The 20,126-nt window shown below is 45.1% G+C and overlaps 1 protein-coding gene and 1 long non-coding RNA gene across 7 annotated transcripts in view; one reads left to right on the forward strand and one right to left on the reverse strand.

Moving 5' to 3' along the window:
* PRKN (parkin RBR E3 ubiquitin protein ligase) overlaps window positions 1–20,126 on the forward strand; it is a 1,246,455-nt gene that overhangs the window by 1,109,135 nt on the left and 117,194 nt on the right. The window lies entirely within an intron of this gene.
* The window catches only part of LOC123001367 (uncharacterized), a 77,907-nt gene that overhangs the window by 57,160 nt on the left and 621 nt on the right, over window positions 1–20,126 (reverse strand). For 2 of the 3 annotated variants that reach the window (XR_006410183.3, XR_007191594.2), the window contains exon 2: window positions 16,673–16,857. This is a non-coding gene — a long non-coding RNA (uncharacterized LOC123001367). Of the gene's footprint in view, window positions 1–11,547; window positions 11,663–16,672; window positions 16,858–20,126 lie in introns of those variants that run through there. The other variant, XR_006410182.3, reaches the window with a different exon arrangement.

A 20,126-nucleotide genomic window follows, 5' to 3' on the forward strand; every position in this document is an offset into this window, starting at 1 on the left:
GACAGGGTTTTTAAGGATAGAGAGTTGACAAGTAGTTTTATATCCTGTTCTGCCTACAGGCAGGAATTTGTGCCAGATGACCTTGGGGGGCATTATCTATTCCTTTGAGTCTACAAAATTATAGAAGGTCTTGAATCTGATTTTAGGGTATTCAAATCGAGGACACATCAGCTCCTACCATCAGAAACCAAACTACAAGGACACACATGGGTTTTGCTATTGAATTAACACCCGGACTCTCAGATATTCATGCAATCATTTCTTTTATAGTCTGTGATTGCAAACTAACAGTTATTAGTCTGCTGTGCAACTTATAAAAGGGTGCCGCTTTCATGCCTAACATGTAATACTTCTGTTAGAGACGTGTTTCCATGGATACGCTTTGTCAGAAACTTCACTACCAAAAATAAGAAAATAGACAAGCATTCTCGTGTGTCAGAAAAGGTAGGTCACTCATTTCCTCTACTATTATGCACTGAGCACCTGTTTATGTCGCAGAATCTGTTTTTCATGGAGCCTACAAAGGTGAAAAAGGAGCTCAGTCTCTGGGTGGGAGTGGGAGGTTCAATGCCAGCCCCACATGGGAACCTGTTATCAAAATCCCGTTCGCTAAGTGGCGGAAGGAGGTTGCAGTGAGTATGAAGATGGAGGTATGAGAAGATGAAACACCAACGACAGTGGCCAGAAATGTGCACTGAGAAGACAAGAGATAAAGGCAGGAAGAGAAGGGAGGGTATGGGAGAAGGAGTTTGAGAGAAGAAAGAACTCCTTCCCAAGAGCTGTGCGCTCTAGATTGGGAGGGTTCTTGGTCCCAGGGGAAGCTCAGCTGCACCCAGCAGCTCCCCACACCTTGCGCTGGTGGCCTGACCGGTGGGATGCTAGCTGGCAGGAGAGACGGCAGGTTCTAACTGGTGGTGGCCTCCCCCCAGTCACCGACGGACAGCGGACGGTGATCCCGTCCCACAGAGATGGCAGGTTTTGCAGTGCCCATGCCCAGCAGCTACCTGACACACATTCATTCGCCCCTCAACAGGGCCTTCTCCTTAGCGCCACAGAATCTGAGGTTGAAGGGGAACTCAGGATGCGTCCTCCAGCCTCCCACATGGTTACTGGCTCGGCTACACACAACTTCTTTCGTAGGCAGGCATCCAGGTAAGTGGCAAGCAGCTGTGGTCATTTAGGAGGGATTGTGATGTTAAGAGACAGATAAAAAATAAAAAGTTTTTCCTGACACGAGGCCAAAATTCCCCCCCTGAAACTTCTACGCCTTGGTGCGAGATGTGCTCCTGGAAGCTTCTAGAGTTAGTTGTGCCTTTCCTTGGATCCCTTTTCTCTGAAGCCTTCACCTCTGCCCTGCCATTGGCTTCCTGTGCTGTGGCTCCTGGCTCTGGATGGTTCTCCTGCCTGAATGGATTCCACTCTGTTGATGTCTCTTTAAATGTGGCTCCCCAGGCTGACCTCTCTCTGCACACGAGACCATCGGCATGACTTAACATACTTACCTAAAAAGATTTAAGTTTATAACAAATTAATATTGCACGTATTCAGTCAGTGCTCTGAGTTTGTGCTAGGCACCTCCCACCCAGACTCACTGGGGACACCTCCCCTGCACACTCTGGGTCCCACCCTTCCTTGGCACTTGTCCCTCTCACCACTGTCCTGTTAGCTCCAGTGATGGCACCGAGCGGTGGTTCAATAAGCATTTGTTGGTGAATACATGAATTAGGCATCTCACCTGGGGCTTCTCTCGAGTTTACTGTTAACGTGGATGGAAATGCTGCGATGCTCGTTCCCTTTGCTCCTGTATCAGCTCCTGACTTATGGTCGCAACTCAGTCAATGGGTGTGGAGTGAATGAAGGGTCCTCCATCCTTTTTCTCTCCCCACCCACCTGAGGCCTCTGACCCTGTCCTACCTGGCTCGCGCTCATTATAGTGATCCTAGGGATTCTCAGAGTTGGAGAAAGGTATGCCTGGCAGGCGGCTCTCCTGTGGAAGAGTCCCCGAGTGGTTCCCATGGCAACTCTGCCCTCCCTTGGGCTCTCCCTTGGAGCAGACACTTCCACCGCTTTGCCATGCAGGTAACTTTTGTGTTCGCGGTTTTAAATCATCCTCACTTAACTGATGCAGTTAGTGTGGACCCACTCTTCCAGCCTCCTGAGACTCTTTGGATCTTTCTTCAAGCATCTAATTTACTGATCATATTGTAACTTTTGACATCTAAAAACATGAAAAATCACATCTGCTATTTCTCCATCCATGTCATTGGTATGACCTTCAACATGTATTGATATCTTTTCTCATGCTATAGGAATAAACATGGTAATATAACAATACACCGTAAGTCAGAGTTGAAAATCCAGATTATAGGGAAATCAAGCGTTACCTCCACCACAAAGGCCCCCCCGGGAGGCTGTAATTGAGCATAGGGCGTCTTGACAATCGGGACAGAAAGGAGGCATGGCCAGTGACACAGTTATCATTTCAGATTAACAGCATACTCATTCCTTAGGGGAAGCCAGCTTTTCCTAACAGTGGCTTCTAAGAGAAGCCTCACACTCGACTCTGTATCATGGCCACCCTATGGCACTGAATCATGTTTACATTCTGTTTTTAAAACAGAGCGACTATAGTGCTGGAGAGGACTGCTTCTTTTTTTTTTTTTTTTAATGTTTTTTTATTATATTATGTTAGTCACCATATAGTACATCCCTGGTTTTTGATGTAAAGTTCGATGATTCATAGTTACTTATAACACCCAGTGCACCATGCAATACGTGCCCTTCTTACTACCCAACACCAGCCTATCCCATTCCCCCACCCCCCTCCCCTCTGAAGCCCTCAGTTTGTTTCTCAGAGTCCATAGTCTCTCATGCGGAGAGGACCGCTCCTGACGTGAATGTCACCAGAGGTGTCAGAGCACCTGCCTTGGAACCCAGCCCAACCACAGAGTAGCCCCAGACTACTGGCCAGTCCGCTAACCTCCATACCCTTTCGTTAGGTGGGGATAACGTCTGCACCTCCAGGGTCATTGTAGTGGGTAAACGAGTTAAGACCTGTAAAAAGCTCAGCTCAGTGATGGCAGACGTTATTTAGGATAAAAATGGTACTTAGCCCATGTGTCGTGAGAATGAACTTGATAATGTACATAAAGAACAGTGTCTAGCAAACAATCAAGTCTGTGAGTGTCGGCTTTTCTATGAGAGACGTTTTTATAACCTGTTCTAAAAAGATCAGATATCTCCACAATGATGTCAGTAAACTGCACAGTCCCCTGTGCTGTAACAGCAAGCCATTTACCCCACCCCATTCTACCTGCTTTTAACCCATCTCATATTGCAAATAATGTCCAGATTCCCCTCAATCCCATTTTCTTTCTCTAGAAGAAAAGTCAATCTGCACTTTATAATGCACATCTGGTGTTGGCCTCAGGCAGGAGGACACACCCTGGCAGTCGCGGGGATACTTCTTCCAACTGCCATAAAGTAATAGGATTATCCACGGATTGAGAAACTGGACATGTATTATCTAACTGAATCCTCATCACCAACTCGTGAAGTAATGGGTACTATTCTCCAAAAGCAAAAATGAAAAAAATGTGGCTTGAAGCAATTAAATGACATCCCGGGTGCCACATAAGTAGTGGAGTCAGGTCTGGAAGCAGGTCCGTCTGCTCGGACCAACCGCTCGCGCGTGTTCCACGCTATCCTCCCCCGGCCCAGCGCTGGGTGGATCAGGGCCACCCAAGCCCTTACCAACACTTTTCCATACTCCCTAGTGGCCGCCAGTACCCGGTACACACTACGTCATAACTGTTGCCTTTCTAGAAACGCACAGTGCCTTTGGGGCAGTGCCCTGAACCCCGGTGTCTCTCTTCCCTGTTGATGAGCCGCCTGTCCACTCGGGGAACTCTTAGCACTCCATTCCCACAGATCAACACACAAACAGAACTAACACCTCAGATTCTCCCAGGTCTTTAAATGTCAGAAAATATTCTAGAGTCAGGGGTGCTGCTTTGGAGGAGAAGGGGCAGGAACGCAAGCAACTCGGGGTACTGAAGAGCTTCCCTTATTCCCAGCTGTGGGTAGAACTGGTTCCTTCGCCACCGATGACACAGGCTGGAAGAAACTGCCCTTTGGTGCTGCCGATTTTCTACAGAAAGTCTTCATGAGCTTAGAGGAAAGACTGTATTGACTTGTTTTACAGTTACTTAGTCTCCTAATGCCTCAGTTTCCTCAACTATAAAATGGGGAGAATAGTGGCACCTCTTTCACGGGGTGAGGATTCAATAAACTGACAGGTGAGGAACACTTGGGCAGGGCACACAGCGGGCATCGTCCGCAGCGAGGATGATGATGGCACGCTTCAGCATCGCTGCCTGTCCTCCGTAATAAGTGGCTTTTAACACAACTCGTAAAAAATAAGTTTTATATCCAGATGATTCAGTAACCAGGGAATCAGCTCTCTCACTTGGCTCACAGCTAAAGCACTGCAGACTCTCATGTCCCTGACAAGCATTTCCCCAGAGCCTGGAGCAGGGACATCTCACAAACGTGCTCTCTGTCCTCCGGAAGGACCTGATGAAGCCTCTTGCTACGATGAGGCCGTGTTGCTTTAAGGAACCACTTGCGTGGCCCCACCGCTGGCCGCGGTTTACAGACCTTCAGTGACCCACAGGGCAGCCCTCAAGCAGCTCCTGGGTCCTTAGACAAGTTGGGCAGGTGAGACAATAGACAGGACAAATGACCAGTCTCTGCAGCACACCAGAGGCCCAGAAGAGAACGCTGAAGGGAAAGGAGACAGTTACAAATTGAAGGGACTTGAGACAAGCAACCATATGAACATCTGGACCTTGTTGGGAACCTGATGCCTGACGTAAACCAACCAACCATAAAAAGACAGCTTTCCACAGACTGGGAGAAAACGTTTGCCAAAGACAAATGATAAAGGACTGTTACCCAAAATATACAAAGAATTCTTAAAACTTAACAATAAGTGAATGAACAACCTGATTAAAAAATGGGCCAAAGGCCTTAACAGACTCCCCAGCAAAGGAGACGTACAGATGGCAAATAAGTATATGAGAAGATTCTCCGTATCATGTTCCATCAGGGAAATGCCGGTTAGAGAAACAGTGAGAGGCCACTGCACACCTACGAGCATGGCCAAAATCTAGAACACAGACAACACCAAATGCTGGTGAGGATGGGAGCCCCGGGCGCCCTCGTTCACTGCTGGGGGCACACGACATGGCGCAGCCACTCCGTAAGACCCTTTGGCAGCTTCTCGCAGAACTCAGCATACTCTCGCCATGCAATCCAGCAAGCACCCTCCTTGGTACTTCCACAAATTAGTCGAAAACTTATAGTCACACAAAATCCTGCACACGCACACAGATGTTTAGAGCCGCTTTATTCAGATCTGCCAAAACTTGGACACAACCACCATGTCCTTCGGTAAGCGAATGGGAAAATAATCCATGGCCGAGTCAGATAAGGGACTATTAAGTGCTAAGAAGCAAGGAGCTCTCAAGCCATGAAAAGAAGCGGAGGGATCTTAAATGCATCTTGCTAAGCAAAAGAAGCCAATCTGAAAAGGCTGTGATTCCAACTGTAAGACATGCTGAAAAAGACAGAACTGTGGAGACAGTAAAAAGATCAGTTGCAGGGGTTTAGAGGAGGGATGAATAGGCAGAACACAGAGAATTTTTAGGGCAGTGAAACTACTCCATATGATACCATAACAGTAGATACACGTCATTATACGTTTGTCAAAACCCATGGAATACACAACATGAAGAGTGGGTCCTGATGTAAAATATGGACTTTAGCTGATTAGGATGTGTCAAGAGAGGCCCATCTTGTACCAAATGCCCCACTGGTGGGGGACCTAGTGCCAGGGGAGGCTGTGCGTGTGTGTGGACAGGGGGTTTATGGGAACACTATACGTTCTGCTCAGTTTTGCTGTGGACATAAAACTGCTCTGAAAAACAATATCTATTTAAAAATTAAAATGAAATAAGACAGTTTTTTTTTTTAGCTTAAAACAATACAAATTTATTCATTTATAGTTCTGGAGATCCGAAGTCCACAATAGGTGTTATGGGGCTAAAATCTAGGCATTGGCAGGGCTGTTTTCCTTTCTGGAGGCTCTGGGGGACTGCTATAAAAATACAATAATACAGTGGTCCTCAAAAAAGACAGTTTTGACACAATCAAGTTTAGATGATAGTAATGAATCATTATTAATTTTCATATTAAAGATGAGTAAGATTTCAATAAAAGGCCATGGAGAAAGGACTTTTGGCAAGTGATACAGCATGAGCAAGACTGAAAGAGAATGAGGGTATCATTCAGAAGATAACCTGATGCCCAGCTCATCTTTAATCTCGAGAACAGTTGCAGTTTCACATACTTGTTTCACTGTTCCTGTATGTTTCACTGTTCCTATCCACCATTTCAGAAATCACAGTATTTGGGCATTGAAATTCTACTGCCTGGATGGTTTCTTAAACCTAGAAGAGAATAAAAATTCTCTATCTCAGATAAATGATGTTGTGTTGGAAGATGACTAACAGCCTAATGCTACATCACAACACCTGTGTCATTCCCCTCCCTTCATCTCATCACTTACGCATTTTATCATCTCACATCATCACAAGAAGGGACGGTACAGTCCGGTAAGATACTGTGTATAAGAGACCACATTCACATAACCTCTGTTACAGTCGATTGTTACAAGTGTTCTACTTTATTATTAGTTATTGCTGATAATCTCTTACTATGCCCGGTTCATAAATTAAACTTATCAAATGTCATATAGGAAAAAATGTCATATATATGGGGTTTGGTACCCTCCACGATTTCAGGCATCCACTGGGGGTGTTGGAACATTTCCCTCAGGGATAAGGGCGCTACTGCAATTCTCCACCTTTATTGTACCTAAGAGTTGTCTTGGAGAAGGAGATACTTAGGAAAACCACAGATCAATGGGCCCCCCGCCATGAACTCTAACTCGGTAGGTCTGAAATGGTACGCACAGTCTGCATATCTCAGCATGCCAGCTGACCTGGGTCCTGGTGGTTCAGGGACCACATCTTTAGAAATCAAGCCATAGAGGTATGTGAGAGGAACCAAAGAGGTGTCACAATTTCTAAGCTTAGAGAAAGCAACGAGTAACAGGAGTGAGTAAAACAGGGGTTATACAACATCGGTTAAACCTGGTTTTCATTTCAATACTTAGGAATATTATGCGCTCCACAAAGAAGTACACTCTTTCTTTGACTTTTAGAAAAACACAGTCCTCTCTATTATTTTCCCACTTTTGATACGGACGTGTAACAGAGAAGTCTTTCTCTAAGTGACACAGATGTGTACGTGTCATGTCCAATGGCCACTGACGAACCCCTTGTGGTGAAGTAATGGGGCTGGGATTTCCTACTTCTTCCCAGTATCAAGGGAAATTCAGAATGTTATGTGTAGTCTCCTAATTTGCAAATGTTGGTTTCTATCCTTTCAAAACACTCTTTGGGCCAAAATAAAATGAAACGTGTGCGGGTCGAGATCCAGTTGTGACGTTTGGACTAAAACTTTAGTGGGAAAGGTTTGTTTGGACTAGATCATTGGTCTTCCAGACTGAGTTCCAGAACATGCTAGAAGGCCGCAGCGGAGCCTCATGGGCTGTGGAAGCTGAGGGAGCAGCCCCAGCGTCCGCCTCCCTACCCGCCTCACCCCTCCCCACCCCTCCAGAGACTGTCTCTGCTTTTATTACACGTAGGTGTTGTATGTCAGAGTTCACTCCGAAATCAAATCTGGCCGCTGAGAGTTCAAAAGAAAAAAAAATAGATTCCTTGATGTCTTAGTGTAGACTCAAGTCCGTTGGGGTAACAACCAACCTCAAAATCGTGGTGACTTAGAACAACAAAGGTTTGTTCCTCGCTCGTGAGACACGTCCAGTGGGGTTGGCGGGGAGCCCTGCCGCACCTCATTCCCAGGCAGGGGTCCGCTGGTGGCGACCACAGCACCCTGAGTGTCACAGCCGCCGAAGCAGGGCAAAGGAGGGACGGGGGACTGGAACACCAGCAGTTAAAGGCTCTGGCCTGCGAGCCGCATATGTCCATTCCACTCACGCTTCATTGGCCAAACAAGTCATTTGGCTCCATCTGACTTGAAAGGGGCGAGACGGGGCCACCCCTCCCCCCGCCCCCATGAGCTGTCGTGGAACAGAGCCGAAAACACTGCCGAACAGAGTTAGTGTCCGCCAAAGCTGGTTACACGTGGGGTGGGAGGGGCGACTTGAACTCTAAGCCGCAGATGATTGTTTTTTCTCCGCTATGGAGCAAGGGATTATTATGGGATTTTTGAGGAAAGGAACACCGTACCAAATATGATAAACACAGTACTAATTATCCATTTATCAATTAACATCCTATGTGACATGACGGTGATTTGCAACCTGAATCAAATCTCCTTGGTGAGCATAATTCTTTATCAGCTAGGTAATGGATAGATTAGATTAGAAATTGATTAACAATAACTTATCTCTTTCTCCTGTGTGAATTCAACCAGTCTAATAAGAGCCTTATAAATAACTAATGAAAGGAGGCAGTCTCAATGTTTATCATACGAATCCTCCTACTATGGAAAATTAGACCCATCTATTGAGCAATAAATATCTCCTCGTGGAAACAAAGGTTTCTTCCATCATGGCTCTTAATCAGATTTAGAAGCATAATTATCATCACGTAATTTGAACTAAATGTATTAAAGTATTTCTTTTAAGGGAAAATAATTGAAACCCACCAGACACGAGCATTTATATCTGAGGCGCCGGGGAGGGGGGGTTCACCTTGGCAAAGGTTGGAGCAATCACAGCTACTTATCACTGCTGCTGTTTCCCCTCCCACCTTGGCAACAGGGAAAGCAAAATCCCGGCCTCCTATCATTTGCTTTTGATGTGAATTCTGTCAAATAGAAAGGGGTCATTGAGTTAGCCTTCCAAATTGAGAGAGCAGGGAGAGCAGGAGCAGCCAGGAATACTTTGTGGTGCAAAGTATGCAGCCTGTGAAGGGGAAATACTTCACTAAAAAAAAATAAAAATAAGACGGATAGATAACCACTGCAGACAAAGGCAGACTTAAGAACTGTAGCCTTGAATCTTTGCAGTGCGAGTACAGAGCTTCAAAGAAGAGTAATACGCCTCTGTTACTTCTGCTAATTTCTTCTCTGTTCAAGACTAAAGAGCCAGAATATTTTTTTCCTTAAGAGCATAGCCTTTGCCAGAAGGGTCCTTCGTGAAAGAGAGATCTTTGGGCGTCTGTGGGAGCTGAATGGTTCTGTCCCTCCTGCTGCCTGTGATGGGGACACCATGTTCTCTGCTCCCCCTTCCCTACAGAACATGCCTTTAGGGGTACAGATACCTTTAACTCCTTGGCACAGTGTCCTGTACTTCCTTACCTGTCTGGAAGATCCATGTTGCACTGGTGGAGAGGTGACGAGTGTCCATCCCACAGGCCACCAGCCAGAAACTCCCCCTCGCCTCAGAATGTGGGCTGACCCTTGGCCAGAGGCTGTGCACTGGTACCGAGGAGGGAAAGGTGTGCAGAGCAGGTCTGTTAAGATGCTGGCCACCTGGTGTAAGTTTTCTAGGGCTGCTGTAACAACATACCACAAGCTGGGGGGCTTCAAACAACAAACGTGTATTGTCTCACAGCTCTTGAGGCTAGAAGTCAAAAATACGCAACTAATGAATCATCGAACTTTACATCAGAAACCAGGGATGTACTGTATGGTGACTAACATAATATAATAAAAAAACATTAAAATAAAAAAAAAAGAAGTCTAAAATCAAAGTGCCAAAGGCCATGCTTCTTCTAAAACCCTTGGGGGAGAATCCTTCCTGGCTTCTCCTAGCTTCTGGTGTTTGCTGGCAATTCTGGGCATTTCTTTTCTTTTCTTTCTTTTTTTTTTAAGATTCTATTTATTTATTTCAGAGAGAGAGAGAGCACAAGCAGGGTGAGGGAGACACAGGCTGTCCACCGAGCAGGGAGCCCAATGAGGGGCTCCATCCCAGGATCCAGGAATCATGACCTGAGGCAAAGGCAGACGCTTAATTGACTGAGCCCCCCAGGCGCCCTGATTCTGGGCATTTCTTGATATGCAGATACATCACTGCAATCTCTGCCTTCATTATCAAAGGGTCATCTCCTCCCTGTGTGTCTCTCTCTTCTTATGAGGACACCAGCCATATTGGATTTAGGACCCACCTTACTCCAGTATGACGTTTCTTAGCTTAACTAGTTATATCTGCAACCACCCTATTTCCAAATAAGAACACATTCTGAGGTACTAGAATTTAGGACTTTAGCGTATTTTTTTTGAGGGACATAGTTCAATCTATAACACTTGGGTAGCCAGATCCATCTACCCAACCTTTCCCATGAGCGCCAACATCATTCTGACGCTCTCTAGTATGACCGGACAAAATCGAACAAGATAGATATTTCCTTTTTTTTTTAAGATTTTATTTATTTATTTAACAGAGACAGCCAGTGAGAGAGGGAACACAAGCAGGGGGAGTGGGAGAGGAAGAAGCAGGCTCCCAGCAGAGAAGCCCGATGTGGGGCTCGATCCCAGAACGCTGGGATCACGCCCTGAGCCGAAGGCAGACGCTTAACGACTGCGCCACCCAGGCGCCCCCAGATATTTCCATTGAACCTTGAAGAGCAAGAGCACTTCAGTTACATGTTAAGCCCCTTGATTTACATTTATCCCTTCAACAATAAATATGGAGCACTTCTCTGCACCAAGCCCCAAGTGGTCCCTGCCTTCATGGCACTTACAGCCTAGTTGTGACAGTCTCATTCAGTAACCCCATGCATGAATGCTAAGAAAGGGGGAGCTCAGGGCATCATGGAAGCACGGAATGGGGATGTCGCAGCTAGAAAAGGTCACCCTGGTAAGTAGGCTTGGGCTGAGACCTGAAGGAAGAGTTAGTTGTAGCCCCACGAAGACGCAGGGCATCCAGTTCTAGAAATGATGCAAGTAAATTAAAATAACTGTCAAAAACAAAATTCAGTTTTGCAAACAAAAGAGACGCTTCTGTGGGGCACCGGGGTGGCTCAGTCGGTTAAGCATCTGACTCTTGGTTTCTTCTCAGGTCATGATCTCGGGGTTGTGGGTTCGAGCCCCATGTCAAGCTTACACTCAGCGTGGCGTCCATTTGTCCCTCTCCCTCTGCTCCTCCCCCTACTCATGCGCGCATGCTCGCTCTCTCTCTCTCTCTCTCTCTCTCAAATAAATAAATAAAATGTTTTTTAAAAAGAGAGAGATGCTTCTTTCTCTCTTGGGTGACAGTCCCCATAAGAGATACAGGACTCCCCATGGCTCTGTGTTGAAGGAAACAGAGAACCTTGGGTTTTGTTGCCCGGCTATCCCTCGACTGTGCCCTCCTCCACAGGAATAAAGAAAGCTCCCAGCACATCTTGTTTTGTTTTGTTTTGTTTTGTTTTATAATAATTTTTTATTATGTTATGTTAGTCACCATACAGTACATCCCTAGTTTTTGATGTAAAGTTCCATGATTCATTACTTGCCTTTAACACCCAGTGCACCATGCAATACGTGCCCTCCTTACTACCCAACACCAGCACATCTGCACATCAGCCTGCAGGAGAAAGAAAGAGAAAGAGTGGGCACGCCCCTTTCCTTTTAAGGGAAAAACCTAGAAACTGTGTCACTTTTGCTAATTTCCCAATGACCGGCTCTAGTCACAGGGTACATGAGTTCCACGGGTGGCCGGGAGATGCAGTCTCTAGCCTGACCGCCACACACACCCATTAGGACTTCTAATACTGTAGAAAAAGTGAAAAGTAAGTATCAGGAGGACAGCCAGCAGCCATACCATGCTCTCATAGTAGCCCCTGGCTGCGTGTGGCTCCTGCACACCTGTTTGTAGCTGACCCAAACGGAGAGGAGTTGTAAATACAGAACACAAACCAATTGCCAAGACTGAGTATCAATTCATATTTTTATATACGGGTGTGAATAAAATGTATTACCAATATTAGTTTCATCTGCTTCCTTTTTACTGTCCTCCTGTGGGTACCAGAACATTCTAAGTCGCATATGTGGCTCTCATTTTATTTCTTAGTGGACAGCACTGCTCTGGAATCTTACAGTGTAGCAGGGGAGATAGATGTAAACAGAGTTCAAAGTGGGGCAAGGAGGACAAAGAGTCAAGGAATCCGGGGAAGTGTCACCTCCTGCAGAAAGGACATTTGAGCTGGGACACTGAAACTGTACGAATTGCTTTCAGATGCAGATGAGGAAAGAAAGAGACTCAGCAGAGAGGAAAGAGTGAGTAGAGAAGGTGGAGCAGGGAGGAACAGGGAGGGAGGAGGTGGCCGGGACAAAGCCTAGACATAGATGCTACAATTCTACCAGCAGCTGAATGTTCTTCAAATACACCTCAGCCTTCTTGTGCGTGTTACTGAAGCCTCTCCAGCCCATTTCCTCTCCCATAAGATGGGAATGAGCCTGCCTATTTCAGAGCGTTGTACCGATTAAATCAGATGATACGTGTAGAGCCCTACAGGATGTCGGCACGTTTTATCCCATTTCATTACTGAATGATGAACCAGTGGGTGAAGAATCTAGAAATTCAGCTCAATCTGATGCTTCCATGCACAGTTTATAGTTTATAGTTTCTTCCAATGAGGACATGCATAAATTCCTCCTCCCTGTGGCCTCCCATCCCAATTTGAAGGGAGAATTTTGAAGGTTTGGGAGTCATTGATCATTAAACTGCATAGAATGCCTCAAACCTTTGTCTAAGACTCAGTCCCTCCCTGGGAGGGCATGACGAGGACCCGCCGGCTTCTCCCCCGACACCAGGCAATATGGTGATGGAAAACATTTTTGTTAAGATTTTGAAGTAAGCGAGACCGTGAACCCTGACCCCACAGGATGGAGGTGCTGGGCGGAGCTGAGGTGAGAGTTGACAGAATATCACCAAGTCCCAGCAGAGGACTTTCCTGGCCACAGTATCTCCCGTGAATCTCTGGAGTGCAAATTCTCTGCCTCTGTGTGTGTGTGTGTGTGTGTGTGTGTGTGCGCACTCATTTTGCAAACTGCAAAGTGGTTATGAAAGTTTAGAATGTTCTATTAAATCTGGTATAAAACTAAGTATAGGCTGCGTCTGCAAACATCACTAAATCAGACGCTGCTGTCAAAAATTATTTTTCCATCTCTGTCTCCCTGGTCGGGGGAAAAAGCATTTGTTTAGTTTTGTGGGTGGACCCTTTAACGTGCTACAAACGGTTGATTGAGTGGCTCTGCCTCCCCAGGCTCTTGTCTTGTCTTCCAAGTTAGCCCTGTGTTCTTGCCTTCAGGCTGTCACTTCATTAGTCACTTACATATGGCATTTTGAAGGCATGCTAATTGAGGGACTTACTGCTAGCTTCTAACTAATCATTCTGACAGAAAACTCTCCTCTGCAAAGGAGGAGGTGGAGCCCACGTGCTTTTGCCTCTTTGTGAACGTGCATCACTCCGTCTCACCCCAAGACGTTCGTTCCATGCAGAGGCAACCCAAAAAAAGCCATGCGACAAAGTTATCAGTGTCCCTCATCTGCCCTTTTTGCACTTCCCCTCTCTGTACGACCTACCCCACCTTATTCACCAGAAGATAGACTACTCTGTCCCACACTCCTCTTTGGTCCTTAATTTATCTGTCCATCCATCAGATTGTGAAGTGAGTAAATACTGAGCGAGTCGCTTCTCTCGGGAGAAGCGCAATACAGTGATGGTGTGGAACTCAGGCTCCGGATCCAGACTTCTTCCAGAGCTTGAATTCTAGCTCCACTACTTGCTAGATGCCTGATGCTGGGCAAGTCGCTTAAACCTCTCTGAGGACCGGTTTTTTTCATTGGTCAAATGGGATAAGGATGGGGCCAGCCTCACTGAGCTGTTTTGAAGTGCATGTCTTCAACCAGTGCTCCGGTCCTGCTTGGTGAGGACACTGAGGCACAGAGAGACCGAAAGATGTGCCCAAGTCTCCAGCCTAGTACATTGTTCTCCGAAAGCGTCTGTTTCTCAAATTCACACCATGCAGTTGGAACCTTTTTGCAGCGATGGAAACCTTTCTTCCAACAGTGTTCTACTGGGTCTAGTAGAGTCACCCCAGAATGACCCCTTGATGTCCTCTCATGTCCTGTATCTGGTTCACAGAGCTCTCCTGAAAGCCTGGGGCAAGGCAATGCATATGGTCCTGGCGTGGCGGTGCTGTGTCCTGTCATTGCCCTACCCAACATGCATAGAGAACTAAAAAGACCAAATCATTTCAGAAAACTTTGTAATGGGCTACATAACTGTCAGTGTTAGACTCAATAACGAGATCTGAACATAGCCGATGACATCTCTCAAAACTGAAGAGACCTACATAGAGGAATAGACAGGCAGATTCCTGCAATGTGAGTCCTTTGTACCAAGAAACCACCCCAAATGTAGCTCTCTGCAGTCTGGCACACAACTCCATAGTCTTCGTGGCCGTGGACACTCCTTATTTCTGTCAGCTTCTCTCCTCTCCTCAATCTGACTAGAGGAAGTAAATATTTATGTCATTGTATGGTAATTGCTGGCCTCTGGTTCTCTTGATGCTACATTAAGTTGGAATTTTGAACAGCTACCTTCTTTCTGGGGCTTAATGCCACCACAGTAACAGATGGGCGAACAGAACTGAGGAGGTTCTGAGGGAATTGGATGCCCAGCTTAAAGTAATTGGAAGCAGTATGGCAGGAGCCATTGGAACTCAGATGAATCCAGAACTTGGTGTTAGCATAATCAGCATCAAGCAAAGAAGTGGGGAGTTCCTGCAGAGCCTGGAGGGAAGCCTGCATGTAATAGTTTGGGTTTTAAAAGCTTTTCTTTCCCTTGAAAACACTGTCATCCTTGGGCTAATAAACCAAATCTTGACAATTCAACAAGGAAATATACCAGAAATGTCGTAATAATGACAGTCTAGGAATCTCCGCATCAATAATTCATAGATTTGATACCTACGAGGATAAAAAATATTTACAAGTATAATAAACCTAGTTACTATTGTATAGCCCATTTAAAAATGTAGCCATTTATTTTTTTTTATGATTACACTGCCCTGATTTTTTTTTTCAGTATGACTATAGTCACTTTACTGGCAAACTAAAATGCAAAAAGTATAAATAACGTTAAGTTCCTTTTCTTAAAGGAAGGCAGGAAAGAAGGAAGCTAGAAAGGAAGGGAGACAATATAATGTGCATTGGAAATGAGTGTGCCAAACCTGGTTTTGATTTTTAAGATCCTTTTTGAGTAGTGTGTTAATTTTGGAAGCCCTCAGCCCCTTTTCCTTTTCTTTCATGTTTCTCTTCCAGCCCCTCACGCCTGAGCCCTGTCTTTGCAGTGATTCAGGTGAGCAGCCAGAGCTAACTAATGGCCTCTTCAGCGCTGAAGGACTGCATTCCCCTTCCATCCACCCAAACGTCCCTTCAACATTCAGTTGCCTCCTAGATGACATGCTTTTCATTTGCATAGTCTGCCTTCTCTTACTTCCCAGGATTCACTGTCAGAAATTCCTCCATGGTCCCTACTCTTTTCTCTATTCCTCCGTGAACATGCCTTGAATTCTATTTAAAGTTTGCACTAACCAGGGACTCCAGCAGCTTTCCCTTCTCTCAGGACAAAATTCAGAGTCCTTCCCCACATTCTGCAGAGACCAATGTGATCTGACCTTCTGTCCTTAGCCCTTTCGCTTCCCCTTGTTGGCAGTGCTCCAGCCCCACTGTCCCCCTCACCACACCATGTCCTTAAATGAACCAGAGCTGTCGTCTCTTGAAGGTCTTTACTCTCCCTTCCTGGAACGTCTTCCCCTGATTTTTGCATGGGTATCTTCCTCTTCTCCCTCTGACTCTCTGTTCACGTGTTCCCTCATGAGACAGGTCTCTTGACTAATGCCCCCATGGTGGCACAGCCTAGCCTATAACCTGGCCCTATTTGCTTCATCAGATTTGTAACCAACTAGAATTAGACTATGTATTAGATTGCCTTACTTACTTTTTGTTTTCCCTTCCTACTATTTCCTAGAAACAGGGAACTCATCTGTTTTATTCACAGAAGTTTAGTAGACATTCAGTAATATCTGTTTGAAGGAAGGAGGGAAGAAGACGGAGATAAAGGAAGATAAGAGGGTGATGAGAAGGAAGGGGGGTAATATCACACATTCATTTATTGAGTATTCATGCATGAACACCTCCTGATACCAGCCGCCATGATGGATCCAGGTCATGGGGAAGGAGGAGAGTGAACTTCTCACAGCAAGCCTTCAAGACATACTTTTTTTTTGAATGAATGAGAAATAAGGCATAGTCCCTATCCCATAAGTAAAGTATATACATATATATATATATATATATATATATATATATATATATATATATATATAATCATACTAGTAGTCAATACTTAATATTATTCAACTAACTTTTGTTTGTAGTTGTTTGTGAGGCTAAAGCAGATTGTTTTATCTAAGTGCCCATCAAAACCTGAGTAAGATGCACTATAAAATTACATAACCTCAGAATATAGTCTGTAGTCCCTTTGCTGGCCTTCTGGGCCTGTGTCAGTACCTTCTCAATACACACCCTTTGTTCTGGAAGCTTCCTTTCCCATAAGTGTCTGTCGTCCTTGCTTGGCTCAAAGGTGACTAAGGGCCAGCAGGGAAGAGTAGATGGCCAGTGGGCTCTGACATCAAGCAAACCTGGGTGAGAGTCTCCAGCCCTTCATTCAGCAGCTCTATCACTGGAGCTCCACGCCCCACCGTCTTCCTCTGTGAAAGAGCGGAGCGAGAGTACTTAACTCAGCATTGCCTTGAGGATTAAACATTATCCATGTACAGCCCTTCACGCACACTAGTCACTGCCAACAGTCCATAAATCCCAATCCTTCTTCCAGCCACTTCCTCTCACACAGAACATCCTCCTCCTTCCCTGTCACTTAATTATACGCATCCTTCGTCACCAGTGCCCCTGGCCTCCATGAAGCCGACCTCCACGTCCTCTGAATTATTACTTACACACTGATGTTTATTGTTTTAAATATGAGCTCTCCTTAATTAAACTGTAAGCTCCTTGAGGGGAAAATGGGGTCATGTTAGCAGAGAGCAATTTCTCAAAAAATCCTTGATTGATGAGAAGCACGTATTATAATGTTGAAAAAAATTGAATGCACAGTTTGTGCTGCTCTGGTGCTTTAAATTCATATGAAATATGTCTGTAATATTATATAAATTCTAGACTCCTCCATTTAATCAAAGTCTTAATCATAACGAGCAGCATTTATGAAAGGGCAATTAACAGATTCCCAAAAGAACTGGAAATACTAAATTGCTAATAGCATCCCTGAGGTTTCGCTTTTTGTGCTCATAAATTAAGTACTTTAATAACAGAGGCAGCATGAACCCAAAAGGGCACGAGTTTGAAAGGTGGAGACCTATGTCTTGATTCTTGTCCTGCCAACATGTGGCCCCGGACCACGACTTCTCTACTCCGTGTCCTTTAGCTCATTTCATATGCGAAAAGTTGTATTGACTTAAAGATCTTCAGAATGTGTTCCTAAATTCTTAGGGCTGTATGGATGCAGTTTAACTTCAATTTTGTTTTTAAATATAGTTTCAATTATTTATAAAGTATAGCAGAAACAACATATACACACATAACAGAAACTAAAATGAATGATGTTGTGTAGACTTGGGCTTACGTTTTGGTTTAATAAAGAGCATCCTGAAATTGCAAAGTGAGTTCTTTAAAAGAACTATACCTATTCTGGGATGCCTGGGTGGCTCAGCTGGTTAAGCATCTGCTTTGGCTCAGGTCATGATCTCAGGGTCCTGGGACAGTCATTGTATCAAGCAATAGAAGTATTGCTTTCTAACTAATTCATCACAGGTAGGAAGTTCTGTCTCACACATCCTGCATCTGAAATTCAGAAGCCCTCACTCGTCCTCCTCAAAACATTGGTCCCACCCTGTATAAGTTAGGGTGGCTTGGGGGAAATGCAAGGTGGCCCATGAATCTTAAACAAATATATTTTAATTATGATACTTGGAGATATTCTCATCTATAACTGCATTTGTTACTATTTACAACTATTGTATTAGCAAACCAGCCTGGTTTGAGTGTTCGTGTTGTCCATTACAGAATGCACACAAGAGCAAAAATGAATTAGAAAGAGGGAAATAGGGAAACAAGACACAGGCTTTATTTTAAAGAAAGAATTAATGGGGAAATTACAAGAATTAGCTGATGGAGATACCTATACACGTTTTTGATCACCCACCGAGCACTAGTATAACCAGGAAGCAATAAGTGCTCTCTGCGTACTTCTCCTGAATTTAGTCAAATTTTTCATGAAAGACCTAAGGCTGTGGTCATTTGAATGGCTGACTCCGTTCATAACAGACTTCCAAAAATATTAACAGACTTGTTATAGCATAAAGGTTGCTTTACTGAAAATGTCATACTAGCCTATGCAAATTTATTCTTAAAGCTTGGATGCGACAAATATGCACGGTCTGGTGGAATGGCCCATAAGCTGTTCTGATGGGTTCTTTCCCCACTTGTGCTAGTATGGCCTGAGTTTTCCCTCAAGGAAGTGGGGGAAGAAGCAGTCGGGTCCAAGAAGCTGGTCAGCTATAGAGCCAAGTGGCTAAGAGCAGAGATCCTTGTGTCAGACCAGTGGTTCTCGGTTGTGGCGATTTTGTCTCCCAGGGGACACGTGGCCATGTCTGCAGGGACGCTGCTGGCATCGAGTGTGTGGAGGCCAGGGATGATACGCCCAGGACAGCTCCCACAGCCACAACTTGTCCCACCCCAAGCATCAATGGTGCCAAAGTTGAGAAGCCCTGAGTCGGGCCTCCTGCGTCCTAGTCTGACTCTCTCTGTCCTGGCAGCATGTTTGGGAAAGCTGCCTGAGCTTCACGGACCCCAGTCGTGTCATCTTTAAAAGGAGCAAACCCCAAGACCTGTCTCATAGGCCAGGGTCATTGTGACAGTCAGACTGACAAATGTTTCTCCTGAGCCTTCAGGATACTGCTTGACACGTAATAGGCTCAGCGCACCCTCGTCATTATTGGCAATGATAAGAACAATACAAGTAACAACAAGGACAAAGCCTTTCTGCAGATCTGCTGAAGACCTGGGGCTTTACAGTTGTTTCTCAGCATTGCAATAGGATCGTAGTTTGAAAGCCAATTACAGGCATTCAGAAATGGCCATGTGCTAAAGCCAGAAAAGTTTGCTTCACTAAAATCCTGCTGTGACCTTAATATGCCACTCCCAAGCCCTCCGGGGTGAGTAAAAGAGGTCACAATGAGTAATAGCCTATTTGAACTACTAATGTGCCATCTATGGGAGGGGAGAGAAACATAAATGTGCATGTCACCTTCAGGGGTGTGATGTTTGAGGTAAGGATAGAATTGTAGCTTGTTAAAGATTAGTGGATTCCGTGGATGTTCCATGGGTTTCTATGCTGAAAATTAATGCAAGTCCATATGCTATTGGCTATTACCCCTTCCCTAACCTTCTAGAAGAAGCCTGACAGGATGCTGAGGCAAGCACCCTGGGGCTAATTAGCACTTAGGCATGACAAATCTTTCAACCACACTCAATCTTTATCATGGGTTTTCAGGGGAGGCCAGAATCGAGCCCTTGGAAACATTTGTGTAACTATTACCAGTGCTTTGGAGTGGATCTTAAAAACAAAGCCAGTCCAGGAAATTAACACGCCGCTCTGAAAATACCCTGTATCCCATAACTCTCAGCGTCTCTGGGTTTCGTTTTGTTGAAAACCAAATTATTAATTGTCACAAATCAGAAATACTGTTTACCTACTGAACACATAGAAATTGCTGAGAAGTCCATGAACTCGCCTGGTCTCTAGCATGCCCTCACAAAACCAAATTCACTTTCAAACTTTCAGAGAAGCCGAGGGAGAACAAAGGATTCTGAAATGCCAGACTCTGTGATTAAATTCAGTGAAGGTGCTGAGGATGCCTGTGGAAATTCTCAGAAACTATAAAACGTTAAATACGCCACTTAC

Source organism: Ursus arctos, unplaced genomic scaffold, assembly GCF_023065955.2.
Source record: "Ursus arctos isolate Adak ecotype North America unplaced genomic scaffold, UrsArc2.0 scaffold_13, whole genome shotgun sequence".
Lineage (NCBI taxonomy): Eukaryota > Metazoa > Chordata > Mammalia > Carnivora > Ursidae > Ursus > Ursus arctos.